Genomic DNA, 17,256 nt, shown 5'->3' with positions numbered 1-17,256 from the left:
TTTATGAGCAAATTTTTTGTCATTTTTGCCATTTCCATGCGTTGTATTTTAACGAACTCCTCCTAGAGATTAATTCAGATCAACACCAAATTTGGTATGCCTAATCTAAAGGCCTTTGCGATGTTAAATTGCGAAGATCTTGAGTTTTCGTCGGAGGGCGTGTCCGTGACGTCCTGGCAAATTTCGATGATTCGCCATGAAAATGAAGTTGCTATAACTCAGACATACAATGTCCAATCTGCCCCAAACTTCACATGTATGATGAGACTCCGAACCCAAACAGATTGACATGCCCATATTTAGTTATAGTCACAGCGCCACCTATTGGCAACAGGAAGTGACATATTTTACACTGCAACGAACTACTCCTAGAAATTTTATGACATGAATGTCTTTTTTGTGGTCAGTCTACTCTAAAGCCCTGTGCGATGTTAAGTTGTGGAGATCTTGAGTTTTCGTTAAAGGGCGTGTCCATGGCGCAGAGACGAAGTTTGATGTCTCGCCATGGGAATAAAAGATGTTATAACTCAGGCATAAAATGTCCGATCTTCCCCAAACTTCACATGTGTGATAAGAGTCCTGGTCTGAACACATCTGAAGGCCAATATTCTATCGGGTGTGGCAAAATGGCTCGATAGCGCCACCTATACACATTCAACAGAGTGCGCCTCGAGCTATGTTTCACGTACATGTACAAAAATCGTTATACACATGTAACACACCAATATCTACAAAAAAGTATCTTGGTACGAAATCCAAATCCCAACAGGAAGTCGGTTATTTAGAATTTTCTCTGCAAAATTGGCGTTGTTTTTGCCATTTTCAGGGGTTGTACTTTAACAAACTCCTCCTAGGGATTTATTCAGATCAACACCAAACTTGGTCAGTTAAATCTTAAGGCCTTTGCGATGTTAAATTGCGAAGATCTTGAGGTTTCGTTAAAGGGCGTGTCCATGGCGGCCTGAACAAATTTCGATGTTTCGCCATGAAAATGGAAGTTGCTGTAACTCAGACATACAATGTCCAATCTGCCCCAAACTTCACATTTTAGATAAGACTTCTGCCCTTAACAGATCTATATGCCCATATTCAGTTATAAACATAGCGCCACCTGCTGGCAACAGGAAGTGACGTTTTACGCTGCGACAAACTATTCCTAGAAATCTTTTGACAATAATGTATTTTTTGTATTCAGTCTAATCTAAAGGCCTGTGTAATGTTTAATTGTGGAGATCTTGAGTTTTTGTTAAAGGGCGTGTCCAAAACTCCATGACAAAATTTGATGTCTCACCACAGCAAGAGTAGTTGTTGTAACTCAGGCATAAAATGTTCAATCTTCCCCAAACTTCACATGTTCGATAAGAGTCCTGCCCTGAACACATCTGAAGACCAATATTCCATTATAATGATAGCGCCACCTTTTGGCAACAGGAAAATTGGCACATATATGGAATAAACATTTATATATTCCACTTATATTTATGAATTTAAATGCATATTTCTCACCGTTCACCTATTTACTAAAGCCACTTGCTGCCGGTGAGCCCGGGTGCGAGGGCCCGTTCATCGCTGCTTGCAGCTTTAATAAGGACCCGAGCACCGATGGTGTGAGGACCCTCTTGGAATTGCTCCGTTTATTAGGGCCCGAGCACCGATGGTGCGAGGACCCTCTTGGAATTGCTCCGTTTATTAGGGCCCGAGCACCGAGGTGCGAGGACCCTCTTGTATCTGCTTTGTTTATTATTATTATTATTATTATTATTATTATTATTATTATTTTTATTATTATTATTCTCCCGAATGAATCGCATTTTTGAGGGCCTTAACATGCTCAAAAAGTCATGAAACTTTGCACACGCGTCAAACCTGGTGAAAATTTTTGTCTGATATAGGATTCAGAAGAGGGTGTGGCAAAATGGCTCGACAGCGCCACCTATACCAAGAAAATCAACAGCCTTCCAGCTATGTTTCACGTACATGCACGAAAATTGACATACATATGTAACACACCAATACCTACAAAAAAGACTCTTGGAGCGAAATTCTAAACCCAACAGGAAGTCGGTTATTTTTAATATTATGAGCATATTTTGTGTAATTTTGGTCATTTCCATGTGTTGTATTTTAACGAACTCCTCCTAGAGATTTCTTCAAATCAACACCAAATTTGGTATGCCTAATCTAAAGGCCTTTGCGATGTTAAATTGCGAAGATCTTGAGTTTTCGTTGAAGGGCGTGTCCGTGGCGGCCTGGCGAATTTCAATGATTCGCCATGAAAAATGAAGTTGCTATAACTCACACATACAATGTCCAATCTGCCCCAAACTTCACATGTTTGATGAGATTCCGAACCTGAACAGATTGACATGCCCATATTCAGTTATAATCATAGCGCCACCTATTGGCAACAGGAAGTGACATATTTTACGCTGCGACGAACTACTCCTAGAAATTTTATGACATCAATGTCTTTTTTGTGGTCACTCTAATCTAAAGGCCTGTGCGATGTTCAGTTGTGAAGATCTTGAGTTTTCGTTAAAAGGCTTGTTCATGGCGCCGCGATGAAGTTCGATGTCTCGCCATGGGAATAAAAGATGTTATAACTCAGGCATAAAATGTCTGATCTTCCCCAAACTTCACATGTGTGATAAGAGGCCTGGCCTGAACAGATCTGCAGGCCAATATTCCACCGGGTGTGGCAGAATGGCTCTATAGCGCCACCTATACACTTTCAACGGAGTGCGCCTCGAGCTATGTTTCACGTACATGTACAAAAATTGGTACACACATGTAACACACCAATACCTACAAAAAAGTCTCTTAGTACGAAATCCGGATCCCAACAGGAAGTCGGTTATTTTGAATTTTCCCTTCAAAATTGGTGTTGTATTTGCCATTTTCAGGGGTTGTACTTTAACGAACTCCTCCTAGAGATTTATTCAGATCAACACCAAACTTGGTCAGTGTAATCTAAAGCCCTTTGCGATAATAAATTGCGAAGGACTTGAGGTTTCGTTAAAGGGCGTGTCCATGGCGGCCTGACAAATTTCGATGTTTCGCCATGAAATAGGATGTTGTTGTAACTCAGGCATAAAATGTCCAATCCTCCCCAAACCTCACATTGTTCGATAAAAGTCTTGCCCTGAACACATCTGAAGGCCAATATTCCATTATAATGATAGCGCCACCTGCTGGCAACAGGAAGATTGGCACATATATGGAATAAACATTGATATATTCTACTTATATTTATGAGTTTAAACGCATATTTCTCACCGTTCACCTATTAACTAAAGCCACTCGCTGCCGGTGAGCCCGGGTGCGAGGGCCCGTTCATCGCTGCTTGCAGCTTTAATTATTATTAGGGCTCAAGCCCGAAGGGGCGAAGAGCCCTATTGTTCTTCTAAGGATTATTCTTCTTCTTATTATTTTTTTTATTTTTTATTAAAACTTCCGGGGGTTTTGGGGGGCCTTAACATGCTCAAAAACTCTTGAAAATTGGCACACACATTGGAATCTGCGGCCATCAGGACGCCACAGAGACTGGGACCCGGGCGTGGCACAGGGGCTCTACAGCGCCCCCTGGAACACAGTCAGAAATCTTGAACCATAGCTCACACACACTAGCATGTATTTATATGAAACTCGGTACACTTATAGATCTCATTGAGCCGAACAACTTTCACACTTTATGTCATAGGCTCCGCCCAACAGGAAGTCAGCTATTCAGGGCTGTTTAAAAAAAGCATGCTCTGGAATTTGAAATACTCCTCTGAGGTTTTCAACCCGTTCGCCACGAAACTCTGTGAACATGATCTCAAGACATTGGGGATGAAAAATTGCGAGGGGATTTTTGATATCTCGAACGGTTTGCCCGTGGCGAGGTGTGGAAATTATGGCTAGAAATGAGAAACAGGAAATGTCTAATAACATCCACATACATTTCCTGAATTTGATCAAACTTCATTGGTTTGTTCGTTGTATGATACCGATCGTATATATGTGACTATTAAGAGTCAACATTATAGCGCCACCAACTGGCAGCAGGAAGTGAGTCATTTTCCAAATGCTTTGAATTCAGCATCTTATTTTTACTCTATTTACTTAAAACTTCATCAGAATAATGACAAAACACGGCCAATGTAAATCTGTTGTGGGGATATTGATATCTGATATAGTGTTGCCATGGCAACGTGTCAAACTTGAATGTTCTGTTATGGTGAGTTTGAGGCAGACAACAAGCTCAGATTTACATGAAACTCAAAACACATATCAGTATTAGTGACAGCTAGACAATGGCAAAAGCTTTTAAAAGGGCGTGAAGGAGGCACTCTATAGCGCCACCTTTTGTCAAAAGTGGGGGGGTTAGTTTTAGCTACAGACACCAAACTTGGTACATAAATTGTTCTTTTCAAGACGGACAACTTTCTAATTCACAGTCATCAGCTACGACCAACAGGAAGTCGGCTATTTTGATTTGAATATTTAAATTGAGCTCTGATTTAATGCATACTCCTCACAGGAAATGTTCACTATACTCACCAAACTTTGTCTACATGTTGAAAAAACATTGAGGAACTTAAATTGCGAACAGATTTTGGTTAGCTTGAACGGTTTTGTCGTGGTGATTTTTTGAAATGACAGTAAAAAGGGAATCATTAATTGTCTTGTATTTTTAAATTGCAGCTTCCAAACACTTAAAAAAAAATTCATACAGAGATCAAATCATTCTGAGGACATATGCATAGTTTCATGACTTTACAACACTGTATGATTAAAAGAAAATTAAAAAACTGTCAGACATCTCAACTCACTCTGTCCCTCTGTTTGAGGAATGTATGTGTGCTGACTGAGTGTGTGCGTGTGTGTGTGTGTGTGTGTGTGTGTGTGTGTGTGTGTCTGTGAGTGGGGGATGGGCATGAGCTGAGTGGCAGACACAATGAGAGACAGAAAGAGAGAGAGAGAGAAAGAGAGAGAGAGAGAGACTTAATCATCTCTTTAATCACCAGAAAAAAAAATGTATTTTAAATTGTTATTTTTTGTTGCTGTTGCTAACATTGCTGTTTTCATTACAGCTTAAGAAATCTCTTAGGCCTTATCCTTTTCTGACAGTTTCAGGAATTAAAAACAAAATTCTAAAAATACTTATTTGTGCTGCAAATAATAATTTCAAACTCATTTGATACTGACCTATTCCATCCTGTGACATTACATTTATCTTAATTTACATAATCTCATGGATGTAACAGTAAAACTGTTCAGCTCACAGATGAAGACTAAGCTGTAATGCAAGCAGAACTTTCACAAATGCTTATAAGTCATTAAAGGATTTTATAACACTGTAAAATAATGTCTAATTTGTTAACATTAGTAAATGCATTGGTAACACTTTATAATAACTGCACTCATTAGTAAATAGTCAGTTCATGCTTTATAAAGTCTTGTCCCAACTTAAATAGTCATTAATAAGCAGCTTATAAATACAGCTATAAATAGCTTGATCTTGGTTTATAAGCACATTTATTAAAAAGGAGAGTAAAGGGTCAGTTATCTTCCTATGAAAAATAAAAAAATGAAAATAAACAAACAAAAACACAGATTGATACAGAACTCAGAAATTTTATTGTGGATTTATGATCAAATCAGCCTGTAAATGAATCATACTCCTCCAAGAAGACACAAGTAGTTCACACCAAACTTTTTCAACATGATGCCAGTATACTGAAGATGTTAAATTGCGAATGGGTTTAAGATACCTTAAATGGTGTGGCCATACCGATTTATTAAAGTAACATAAAAAAATACAATAGTTATTTTACTATATCTTTAACATTCTTCATTCCAACTCTTCATAATTTTTTATATACGTAGAAGTCATCATTTGAAGGAAGCACAGTAAGTTTCATAGCTTTATCATGTCCAGGAGCCACCATAAAATTAAAACTATCATAACATATAAATCAAGCTTGCAATTCTTAGTACCAATCATGGCCACCAGATGGAGCTATAGGATTACTTTTAAATAATTATTGTAGAAACGAATATGATTTAAATCATTTATAGAAATCTTTCAAAGAAAAATATGTATTTTACTGATAAAATGACCCTCACTTAATTAGAATAATATGCTGAAGTATTGTGAAATACTGTCTATTAAGAATAATTCTTTATAGGCTTTATGGACAGATAAGTTTGGAGTGACTCTTGAAGGATCAGCACCACATCCTCTTTTACCACTGTTTAAAGAATTTATCTTACAGAACAGGTGCGAATGAATTTTGGATAGCTTGAATGGTTTTGTCATGGTGATTTTTTGAAATAACAGTAAAAAAGGAACCAGTAAATGTCTTTTATTTTTTTAAGTGCAGCTTCTAAACACTTCAACAAAATGTACACATAGAAGACAAGTCATGCTGAGGAAATATGCATAGTTTCATGACTATACAACACTATATGGATGAGAGAAAATTAAAAAACTACCATACATCTAATGTCACTCTGTCCCTCTGTCACTGTGGGTAATGTGTGTGTGTGTTTGTGTGTTAAGTGTGTGTGTGTTAAGTGTGTGTGCTGAGTTTGTGTGAATGTGTGAGAGAGGGGATGGGCTTGGTGTCAGAGAGAGAGAGAGAGAAAGAGAGAGAGAGAGAGAGAGAGGGAGGGAGACTTAATCATCTCTTTAATCACCAGCAGAAAAAAAAATAAGCAATTTTGTGTTGTTGTTGTTGTTGTTTTTTTCATCATTACAGCTTAAGAAATATCTTAGGCCTCAATATCAACTGTTGCTGCTTCATATAGCCTTCTCCCAAAATTAATAGTCATTAGTAAGCATTTTATAAATACAGCTACAATTAAATTGTTCATGGTTTATATGCACATTTATTTTGAGGAGATTAAATGCTGTAATCTTCCTAAAAAAAATAAAAAAAATAAACACAGAACTCAGAAACACTTATTTCTAGATGCAATAAAAGAAAACTGTACACTAATATATATATATATATATATATATATATATATATATATATATATACAATTGCATAAGTTTATATTTAATTTTTTTTTATCACGTCAAAAATAACAGCAAATAACAATGTCAATAAAAAAACGCAATAATATTAGAATAGCACAACATATTGTGGAATACTATATTAAGACTTTATATATAGGCTTTATGAACAGATAGGTTTTGAGAGATTCTTGAAGTACTAGCATGCACCATTAAATTGAATGTTTGATATTTATTAAAACAAACTGTAAGTCATATGTAAATTATGCTACTTTTTCACATGGGCTCAAACGCAAATTTGAAGCTCAATAGCATTTGAGGAAAAAGACTTGCAGTCATAAAACAATTGTAATGTGTTCATTTAGGTGTCAGCTACGATGCATTTTTTATATATATTAAAATAAAGTGTTACTAAAGTTATATATATCGTTCTGTGTATGTGATTTCAAAGTCTAGATGGGTCGGATTAACCCTTTAACTGCCATATCCCTTAAAATTTGATTGCCAGAGGGTTACTGTAAATGCTTATGCCCGCTGGGCACAGTTTTCCCGATGCCACCGGGGTGGCGTTGCACTGATGGCTTGAGCCCGCCATCGCTGCTTGCAGCTATATTTATTATTATTATTATTATTTTCCAAAATGAATCGCATTTTTGAGAGCCTAAACATGCTCGAAAAGTCATGAAACTTTGCACACACCTCAGAACTGGCGAAAATTTACGTCAGATATGGGTTTCAGAAGTGGGTGTGGCCAAATGGCTCAACAGCGCCAAGTATACACGTTCAATGGCGTGCCCCTCGAGCTACGTTTTATGTACAGTATTGTTCAAAATAATAGCAGTACAATGTGACTAACCAGAATAATCAAGGTTTTTAGTATATTTTTTATTGCTACGTGGCAAACAAGTTACCAGTAGGTTCAGTAGATTCTCAGAAAACAAATGAGACCCAGCATTCATGATATGCACGCTCTTAAGGCTGTGCAATTGGGCAATTAGTTGAAAGGGGTGTGTTCAAAAAAATAGCAGTGTCTACCTTTGACTGTACAAACTCAAAACTATTTTGTACAAACATTTTTTTTTTCTGGGATTTAGCAATCCTGTGAATCACTAAACTAATATTTAGTTGTATGACCACAGTTTTTTTTTGGCATGGAGTCAACCAACTTGTGGCACCTCTCAGCTGTTATTCCACTCCATGATTCTTTAACAACATTCCACAATTCATTCACATTTCTTGGTTTTGCTTCAGAAACAGCATTTTTGATATCACCCCACAAGTTCTCAATTGGATTAAGGTCTGGAGATTGGGCTGGTCACTCCATAACATTAATTTTGTTGGTTTGGAACCAAGACTTTGCCCGTTTACTAGTGTGTTTTGGGTCATTGTCTTGTTGAAACAACCATTTCAAGGGCATGTCCTCTTCAGCATAGGGCAACATGACCTCTTCAAGTATTTTAACATATGCAAACTGATCCATGATCCCTGGTATGCGATAAATAGGCCCAACACCATAGTAGGAGAAACATGCCCATATCATGATGCTTGCACCTCCATGCTTCACTGTCTTCACTGTGTACTGTGGCTTGAATTCAGAGTTTGGGGGTCGTCTCACAAACTGCCTGTGGCCCTTGGACCCAAAAAGAACAATTTTACTCTCATCAGTCCACAAAATGTTCCTCCATTTCTCTTTAGGCCAGTTGATGTGTTCTTTGGCAAATTGTAACCTCTTCTGCACATGCCTTTTTTTTAACAGAGGGACTTTGCGGGGGATTCTTGAAAATAGATTAGCTTCACACAGACGTCTTCTAACTGTCACAGTACTTACAGGTAACTCCAGACTGTCTTTGATCATCCTGGAGGTGATCATTGGCTGAGCCTTTGCCATTCTGGTTATTCTTCTATCCATTTTGATGGTTGTCTTCCATTTTCTTCCACGTCTCTCTGGTTTTGCTCTCCATTTTAAGGCATTGGAGATCATTTTAGCTGAACAGCCTATAATTTTTTGCACCTCTTTATAGGTTTTCCCCTCTCTAATCAACTTTTTAATCAAAGTACGCTGTTCTTCTGAACAATGTCTTGAACGACCCATTTTCCTCAGCTTTCAAATGCATGTTCAACAAGTGTTGGCTTCATCCTTAAATAGGGGCCACCTGATTCACACCTGTTTCTTCACAAAATTGATGACCTCAGTGATTGAATGCCACACTGCTATTTTTTTGAACACACCCCTTTCAACTAATTCAACTAATTGCCCAATTGCACAGCCTTAAGAGCGTGCATATCATGAATGCTGGGTCTTGTTTGTTTTCTGAGAATCTACTGAACCTACTGGTAACTTGTTTGCCACGTAGCAATAAAAAAATATACGAAAAACCTTGATTATTCTGGTTAGTCACACTGTACTGCTATTATTTTGAACAATACTGTACATGTGTGAAAATCGGTATACACATGTAACTCTCCAATACCTACAAAAAAGTATCTTGGAGCAAAATCCGAAACCCAACAGGAAGTCGGTTATTTCTAATATTATGAGCAAATTTTGTTTCATTTTTGTCATTTCCATGCGTTGTATTTTAACGAACTCCTCCTAGAGATTCATTCAGATAAACACCAAATTTGGTATGCCTAATCAAAAGGCCTTTGCGATGTTAAATTGCGAAGCTTTTGAGTTTTCGTTGAAGGGCCTGTGTGTGGCGGCCTGGCGAATTTCGATGATTCGCCATGAAACAGGAAGTTGCTATAACTCAGACATACAATGACCAATCTGCCCCAACCTTCACATGTTTGATGAGACTCCTGACCTGAACAGATTGGCATGCGCATATTCAGTTATAGTCATAGCGCCACCTATTGGCAACAGGAAGTGACATATTTTACGCTGCGACGAACTACTCCTAGAAATTTTATGACATCAATGTCTTTTTTGTGGTCAGTCTAATCTAAAGGCCTGTGCGATGTTCAGTTGTGAAGATCTTGAGTTTTCGTTAAAAGGCTTGTTCATGGCACCGCGATGAAGTTCGATGTCTCGCCATGGGAATAAAAGATGTTATAACTCAGGCATAAAATGTCCGATCTTCCCCAAACTTCACATGTGTGATAAGAGTCCTGGCCTGAACAGATCTGCAGGCCAATATTCCACCGGGTGTGGCAGAATGGCTCTATAGCGCCACCTATACACTTTCAACGGAGTGCGCCTCGAGCTATGTTTCACGTACATGTACAAAAATTGATACACGCATGTAACACTCCAATACCTACAAAAAAGTCTCTTGGTACGAAATCCGGATCCCAACAGGAAGTCGGTTATTTTGAATTTTCCCTTCAAAATTGGTGTTGTTTTTGCCATTTTCAGGGGTTGTACTTTAACGAACTCCTCCTAGAGATTTATTCAGATCAACACCAAAATTGGTCAGTGTAATCTAAAGCCCTTTGCGATAATAAATTGCGAAGGACTTGAGGTTTCGTTAAAGGGCGGGTTCAATCCTCCCCAAACCTCACATGTTCGATAAAAGTCCTGCCCTGTACACATCTGAAGGCCAATATTCCATTATAATGATAGCGCCACCTGCTGGCAACAGGAAGATTGGCACATATATGGAATAAACATTGATATATTCTACTTATATTTATGAGTTTAAACGCATATTTCTCACCGTTCACCTTTTAACTAAAGCCACTCGCTGCCGGTGAGCCCGGGTGCGAGGGCCCGTTCATCGCTGCTTGCAGCTTTAATTAGGGCCCGAGCACCGATGGTGTGAGGACCCTCTTGGAATTGCTCCGTTTATTATTATTATTATTATTATTATTATTATTAGGGCCCGAGCACCGATGGTGTGAGGACCCTCTTGGAATTGCTCCGTTTATTATTATTATTAGGGCCTGAGCACCGATGGTGCGAGGACCCTCTTGGAATTGCTCCGTTTTTTATTATTATTATTATTCCGCTTCTCCGAAATGAATCGCATTTTTGAGGGCCTAAACATGCTCAAAAAGTCATGAAACTTTGCACACACCTCCGAACTGGTGAAAATTGATGTCTGATTTGGGTTTCAGAAGTGGGCGTGGCAAAATGGCTCGACAGCGCTACCTATACACGTTCAGCGGTGTGCGCCTCGAGCTACGTTTCACGTACATGCACAAAAATTGGCATACATATGTACCACTCCAATACCTACAAAAAAGACTCTTGGACCAAAATTCTAAACCCAACAGGAAGTCGGTTATTTTCAATTTTATGAGCAAATTTTGTGTCATTTTTGTCATTTCCATGCGTTGTATTTTAACGAACTCCTCCTATAGATTTATTCAGAACAACACCAAATTTGGTAAGCCTAATCTAAAGGCATTTGCGATGTTAAGTTGCGAAGATTTTGAGTTTTCGTTAATGGGCGTGTCCGTGGCGGCCTGGCGAATTTCGTTGATTCACCATGAAAAATGAAGTTGCTATAACTCAGACATACAATGTCCAATGTGCCCAATACTTCACATGTTTGATGAGACTCCGAACCTGAACATATTGACATGCCCATATTCAGTTATAGTCATAGCGCCACCTATTGGCAACAGGAAGTGACATATTTTACGCTGCGATGAACTACTCCTAGAAATTTTATGACATCAATGTATTTTTTGTGTTCAGTCTAATCTAAAGGCCTGTGTGATGTTAAGTTGTGAAGATCTTGAGTTTTCGTTAAAAGGCGTGTCTATGGCGCCGTCACGAAGTTCGATGTCTCGCCATGGGAATAAAATATATTATAACTCAGGCATAAAATGTCCGATCTTCCCCAAACAGCACATGTGTGATAAGAGTCCTGACCTGAACACATCTGAAGGCCAAAATTCCATCAGGTGTGGCAAAATGGCTCGATAGCGCCACCTATACACTTTCAACAGAGTGCGCCTCGAGCTATGTTTCACGTACATGTACAAAAATCGGTATACACATGTAACACACCAATACCTACAAAAAAGTCTTTTGGTACGGAATCCGAATCCCAACAGGAAGTCGGTTATTTAGAATTATCTCTGCAAAATTGGCGTTGTTTTTGCCATTTTCAGGGGTTGTACTTTAACAAACTCCTCCTAGAGATTTATTCAGATCAACACCAAACCTGGTCAGTGTAATCTGAAGCCCTTTGCGATGTTGAATTGCGAAGATCTTTAGATTTCGTTAAAGGGCGTGTCCATGGCGGCCTGACAAATTTCAATGTTTCGCCATGGAAAAGGAAGTTGCTGTAACTCAGACATACAATGTCCAATCTGCCCCAAACTTCACATGTTAGATAAAACTTCTGCCCTTAACAGATCTACATGCCCACATTCAGTTATAGTCATAGCGCCACCTATTGGCAACAGGAAGTGACATGTTTTACGCTGCGACAAACTACTCCTATAATTTTTTTGAGATTAACATATATTTTGTGGTCAGTCTAATCTAAAGGCCTGTGCAATGTTAACTTTTGAAGATCTTGAGTTTTTGTTAAAGGGCGTTTCCATGGCGCCATGACAAAATTTGATGTCTTGCCACAGCAAGAGAAGTTGTTGTAATTCAAGCATAAAATGTTCAATCTTCCCCAAACTTCAAATGTTTGATAAATGTCCTGGCCTGAACACATCTGAAGGCCAATATTCCATTATAATGATAGCGCCACCTTCTGGCAACGGTAAGATTGGCACATATATGGGATATACTTTGATATATTCCACTTATATTTAGGACATTAAATGCATATTTCTCAGAGATGTATAGTAACGAAGTAGAACTACTTCACTACTGTACTTAAGTACTAAAAGGCGGTATCTGTACTTTACTAGAGTATTATTTTTTTCTCCTACTTCCACTTTTACTTCGGTACATATTTTCGCTGAGTTTAATACTTTTACTCCGATATTTTTTTTATGTGCTGCATCGTTACTCGTTACAATTATAATAATGTTACGAATCATTCCATTACAAACCACTGCCAGAACTGTAGATGGCAGGTTTGATGAAGCTGGCACATCATTGAGCGAATCAAGCGAGACTGCGCGTGCTGACTGAACTGCTGTGAAGAGAGAGATGAACACCGAGCCGAGCCAGATAATGACTCGTTCACGAGTCAAGAACCGGTTGATGACCAGTAACGTTAGTTCTTTCTGACAGTTCGATTCAATAAACCCGTTGAAGAAAACAGTTCACCGATTCTTTTGCGCTCGATGCAATGGCGTCATTGGCGTTGACTGCACATGGGCTCATAACATTAACACAGAATCAGTTCAGAATCAATCACCAAAAGAATCAGTTCGGTTCCAGACGCTCTGTGTGTCGGTTTGCTTCACGCTAAATCACACATGCGCAGTATCATCAGCTCCTCGGTTCACGAATCGGACGCGTCTGACAGAAACGGTTCTTGACTCGTGAACGAGTCATTATCTGGCTCGGCTCGGTGTTCATCTTCAGTTCTCTCTTCACATCAGTTCAGTCAGTGTACTGTTTGAGTCAATGAATTACTCCGGGATATTGGTTTGTTTTAACTCAGAGGGAGTGTCAGACACATTAAACAAGTTAACAGCTTAATTCATCTGTGGATTAATGCGTATTGGAGACGCGAACTGTTTAAAACGATTCAGTTCGATTTGGTGGACTGTTTCAAAAAGATCCGGTTACATCGAATGATTCGTTCGCGAACCAGATATCACAAACTGCTTTGTTTTTAACTGTCTTACAACAGACACGGAAGAGAAGACAATGCTGAATAAAGTCGTAGTTTTTGCTATTTTTGGACCAAAATGTATTTTCGATGCTTCAAAAAATTCTAAATGACCCTCTGATGTCTTAAGGGTTTGAAACAACATGAGGGTAATGACATCATTTTGCAAATTGGGCTAACTAACCCTAGAAAGCGTTTTTTGTTTACAAGAAGTTACAGTCAAAGGAATTGTGGTTGTCCTTTAGGTTAATCATTTGAAATAGTAAAAACAATATGTTCAAACTTTTGACTACTTTCTTTAATAGCTACATAACACAATACTTCTACTTTTACTTTCAGTACTTGAGTAGTAAATTTTAAAATAGACTACTTGCAATACTTAAGTACAAAAAATGTTGAATACTTTAGTACTTCTACTTAAGTGTGGTGCTTAAAGAGCACTTCTACTTCTACTCAAGTCACTTTTTTGATAGAGCACTTGTACTTTTACTCAAGTATGGTTCTCTAGTACTTTATACATCTCTGATATTTCTCAATGTTCACCTTTTTACTAAAGCCACACGATGGCGGTGAGCCCGGGTGCGAGGGCCCGTTCATCGCTGCTTGCAGCTTTAATTAGGGCCCGAGCACCGAAGGTGTGAGGACCCTATTGTATCTGCTTCGTTTATTATTATTATTATTATTATTATTATTATTATTATTATTATTATTATTATTATTACGGTGCCAAATGAATCACCTTTTTGAAGGCCTAAACATACTCAAAAAGTCATGAAAATTTGCACACACCTCCGAACTGGCGAAAATTTACGTCTGATATGGGTTTCAGAAGTGGGCGTGGCAAAATGGCTCGATAGCGCCACCTATACACGTTCAGCGGTGTGCGCCTCGAGCTACGTTTCACGCACATGTATGAAAATCGGTACACACATGTAACACACCAAGACCTACAAAAAAGACTCTTGGAGCAAAATTCTAAACCCAACAGGAAGTCAGATATTTTTTATTTCATGAGCAAATTTTTTGTCATTTTTGCCATTTCCATGCGTTGTATTTTAACGAACTCCTCCTAGAGATTAATTCAGATCAACACCAAATTTGGTATGCCTAATCTAAAGGCCTTTGCAATGTTAAATTGCGAAGATCTTGAGTTTTCGTTCCAGTTCGTGTCCGTGGCGGCCTGGCGAATTTCGATGATTCGCCATGAAAAATGAAGTTGCTATAACTCAGACATACAATGTCTAATCTGACCCAAACTTCACATGTTTGATAAGACTCTGATCCTGAACAGATTGACATGCCCATATTCAGTTTTAGTCATAGCGCCACCTATTGGCAACAGGAAGTGACATATTTTACACTGCGACGAACTACTCCTAGAAATTTTTTGACATCAATGTCTTTTTTGAGGTCAGTCTAGTCTAAAGGCCTGTGCGATGTTCAGTTGTGAAGATCTTGAGTTTTTGTTAAAAGGCGTATCCATGGCGCCATGACGATGTTCGATGTCTCGCCATGGGAATAAAACATGTTATAACTCAGGCATAAAATGTCCGATCTTCCCCAAACTTCACATGTGTGATAAGAGTCCTGACCTGAACAGATGTGCAGGCCAATATTCCACCGGGTGTGGCAGAATGGCTCGATAGCGCCACCTATACCCTTTCAACGGAGTGCGCCTCGAGCTATGTTTCACGTACATGTACAAAAATTGGTACACACATGTAACTCTCCAATACCTACAAAAAAGTCTCTTGGTACAAAATCCGAATCCAAACAGGAAGTCGGTTATTTTTAATTTTCCCTGCAAAATTGGTGGTGTTTTTGTCATTTTCAGGGGTTGTATTTTAACGAACTCCTCCTAGAGATTTATTCAGATCAGCACCAAACTTGGTCAGTGTAATCTAAAGCCCTTTGCGATGTTAAATTGCGAAGGAATTGAGGTTTCGTTAAAGGGCGTGTCCATGGCGGCCTGACAAATTTCGATGATTCGCCATGAAAAATGATGGTGCTATAACTCAGACATACAATGTCCAATCTGCCCCAAACTTCACTTGTTTGATAAGACTCTTGACCTGAACAGATCTACAAGCCAATATTCAGTTATAGTCATAGCGCCACCTATTGGCAACAGGAAGTGACACATTTTACACTGTCACAAACTACTCCTAGAAATTTTATGACATCAATGTCTTTTTTTGTGGTCAGTCTAATCTAAAGACGTGTGTGATGTTTAGTTGTGAAGATCTTGAGTTTTTGTTAAAAGGCGTGTCCATGGCGCCATGACGAAGTTCGATGTCTCGCCATGGGAATAAAAGATGTTATAACTCCGGCATAAAATGTCCAATCTTGCCCAAACTTCACATGTGTGATAAGGGTCCTGGCTTGAACACATCTGAAGGCCAATATTCCATTATAACGATAGCGCCACCTGCTGGCAACAGGAAGATTGGCACACATATGGAATAAACTTTGATATATTGCACTTATATTTATGAGTTTAAATGCATATTTCTCAACGTTCACCTTTTTACTAAAGCCACACGATGGCGGTGAGCCCGGGTGCGAGGGCCCGTTCATCGCTGCTTGCAGCTTTAATTAGGGCCCGAGCCAATGGGCGCAGGGCCCTATTGTTCCCCTAAGGATTATTCTTATTATTTTTATTTTTTATGAACCTTCCGGGGGTTTTTGGGGGCCTTAACATAGTCAAAAACTCTTGAAAATTGGCACACACATTGGAACCTGCGGCCATCAGGACGCCGCAGAGGCTGGGACCCGGGCGTGGCACAGGGGCTCTACAGCGCCCCCTGGAACACAGTCAGAAATCTTGAACCATAGCTCACAAATGCTTGCATGGATTTAAATGAAACTCAGTACACTTATAGATCTCATTAAGCCGAACAACTTTTGCGCTCTATGTCATAGGCTCCACCCAACAGGAAGTCAGCTATTCAGGGCTGTTTAAAAAAAGTATGCTCTGGAATTTGAAATACTCCTCTGAGGTTTTCCATCCGTTCGTCACAAAACTTGGTGAACATGATCTCAAGACATTGAGGATGAAAAATTGCGAGGGGATTTTTGATATCTCGAACGGTTCGTCTGTGGTGAGGCTTTGAAATTAGGGCAAAAAATTTGAAACAGGAAGTGCCTAAAAACATCCACATACATTTCCTGAGATTCATCAAACTTCATTGGTTTGTTCATTGTAATATGTTACTTGCATATATGTAACTATAAGGTGTCAAAGTTACAGCGCCACCAACTGGCAGCAGGGAGTGTGTCATTTTCAAAATGCTTTGAATTCAGCGTCTTATTTTTACTCGATTTGCTTCAAACTTCAGCAGAATAATGACAAAACATAGCCGATGCAAATCTGTTGTGGGTATACTGATATCTAATATAGTGTTGCCATGGCAACGTGTCAAACTTGAATATTCTGTTATGGTGATTTTGAAGCAGACAACAAGCTAAGATTTACATTAAACTCAGAACACATATCAGTATTAATGATATCTAGACAATGGCAAAAGCTTTTAAAAGGACGTGAAGGAGGCACTC

General features: G+C 38.9%; 1 long non-coding RNA gene across 1 annotated transcript in view; it reads right to left on the bottom strand.

The window, feature by feature from the left end:
• Positions 1-1,839: 1,839 nt before the first annotated feature.
• Positions 1,840-17,256, bottom strand: part of LOC128017293 (uncharacterized) — a 148,779-nt gene continuing 133,362 nt past the window's right edge. Inside the window, exons 2-3 of the long non-coding RNA XR_008184401.1 lie at positions 10,267-10,672; positions 1,840-2,805 (exon numbers count right to left, since the gene is read on the bottom strand). This is a non-coding gene — a long non-coding RNA (uncharacterized LOC128017293). The remainder of the gene's footprint in view (positions 2,806-10,266; positions 10,673-17,256) is intronic.

Source organism: Carassius gibelio, chromosome A1 (assembly GCF_023724105.1).
Source record: "Carassius gibelio isolate Cgi1373 ecotype wild population from Czech Republic chromosome A1, carGib1.2-hapl.c, whole genome shotgun sequence".
NCBI lineage: Eukaryota > Metazoa > Chordata > Actinopteri > Cypriniformes > Cyprinidae > Carassius > Carassius gibelio.
Note: the sequence above shows the minus strand (reverse complement) of the source record. Positions and strands in the feature narration are given on the sequence as shown.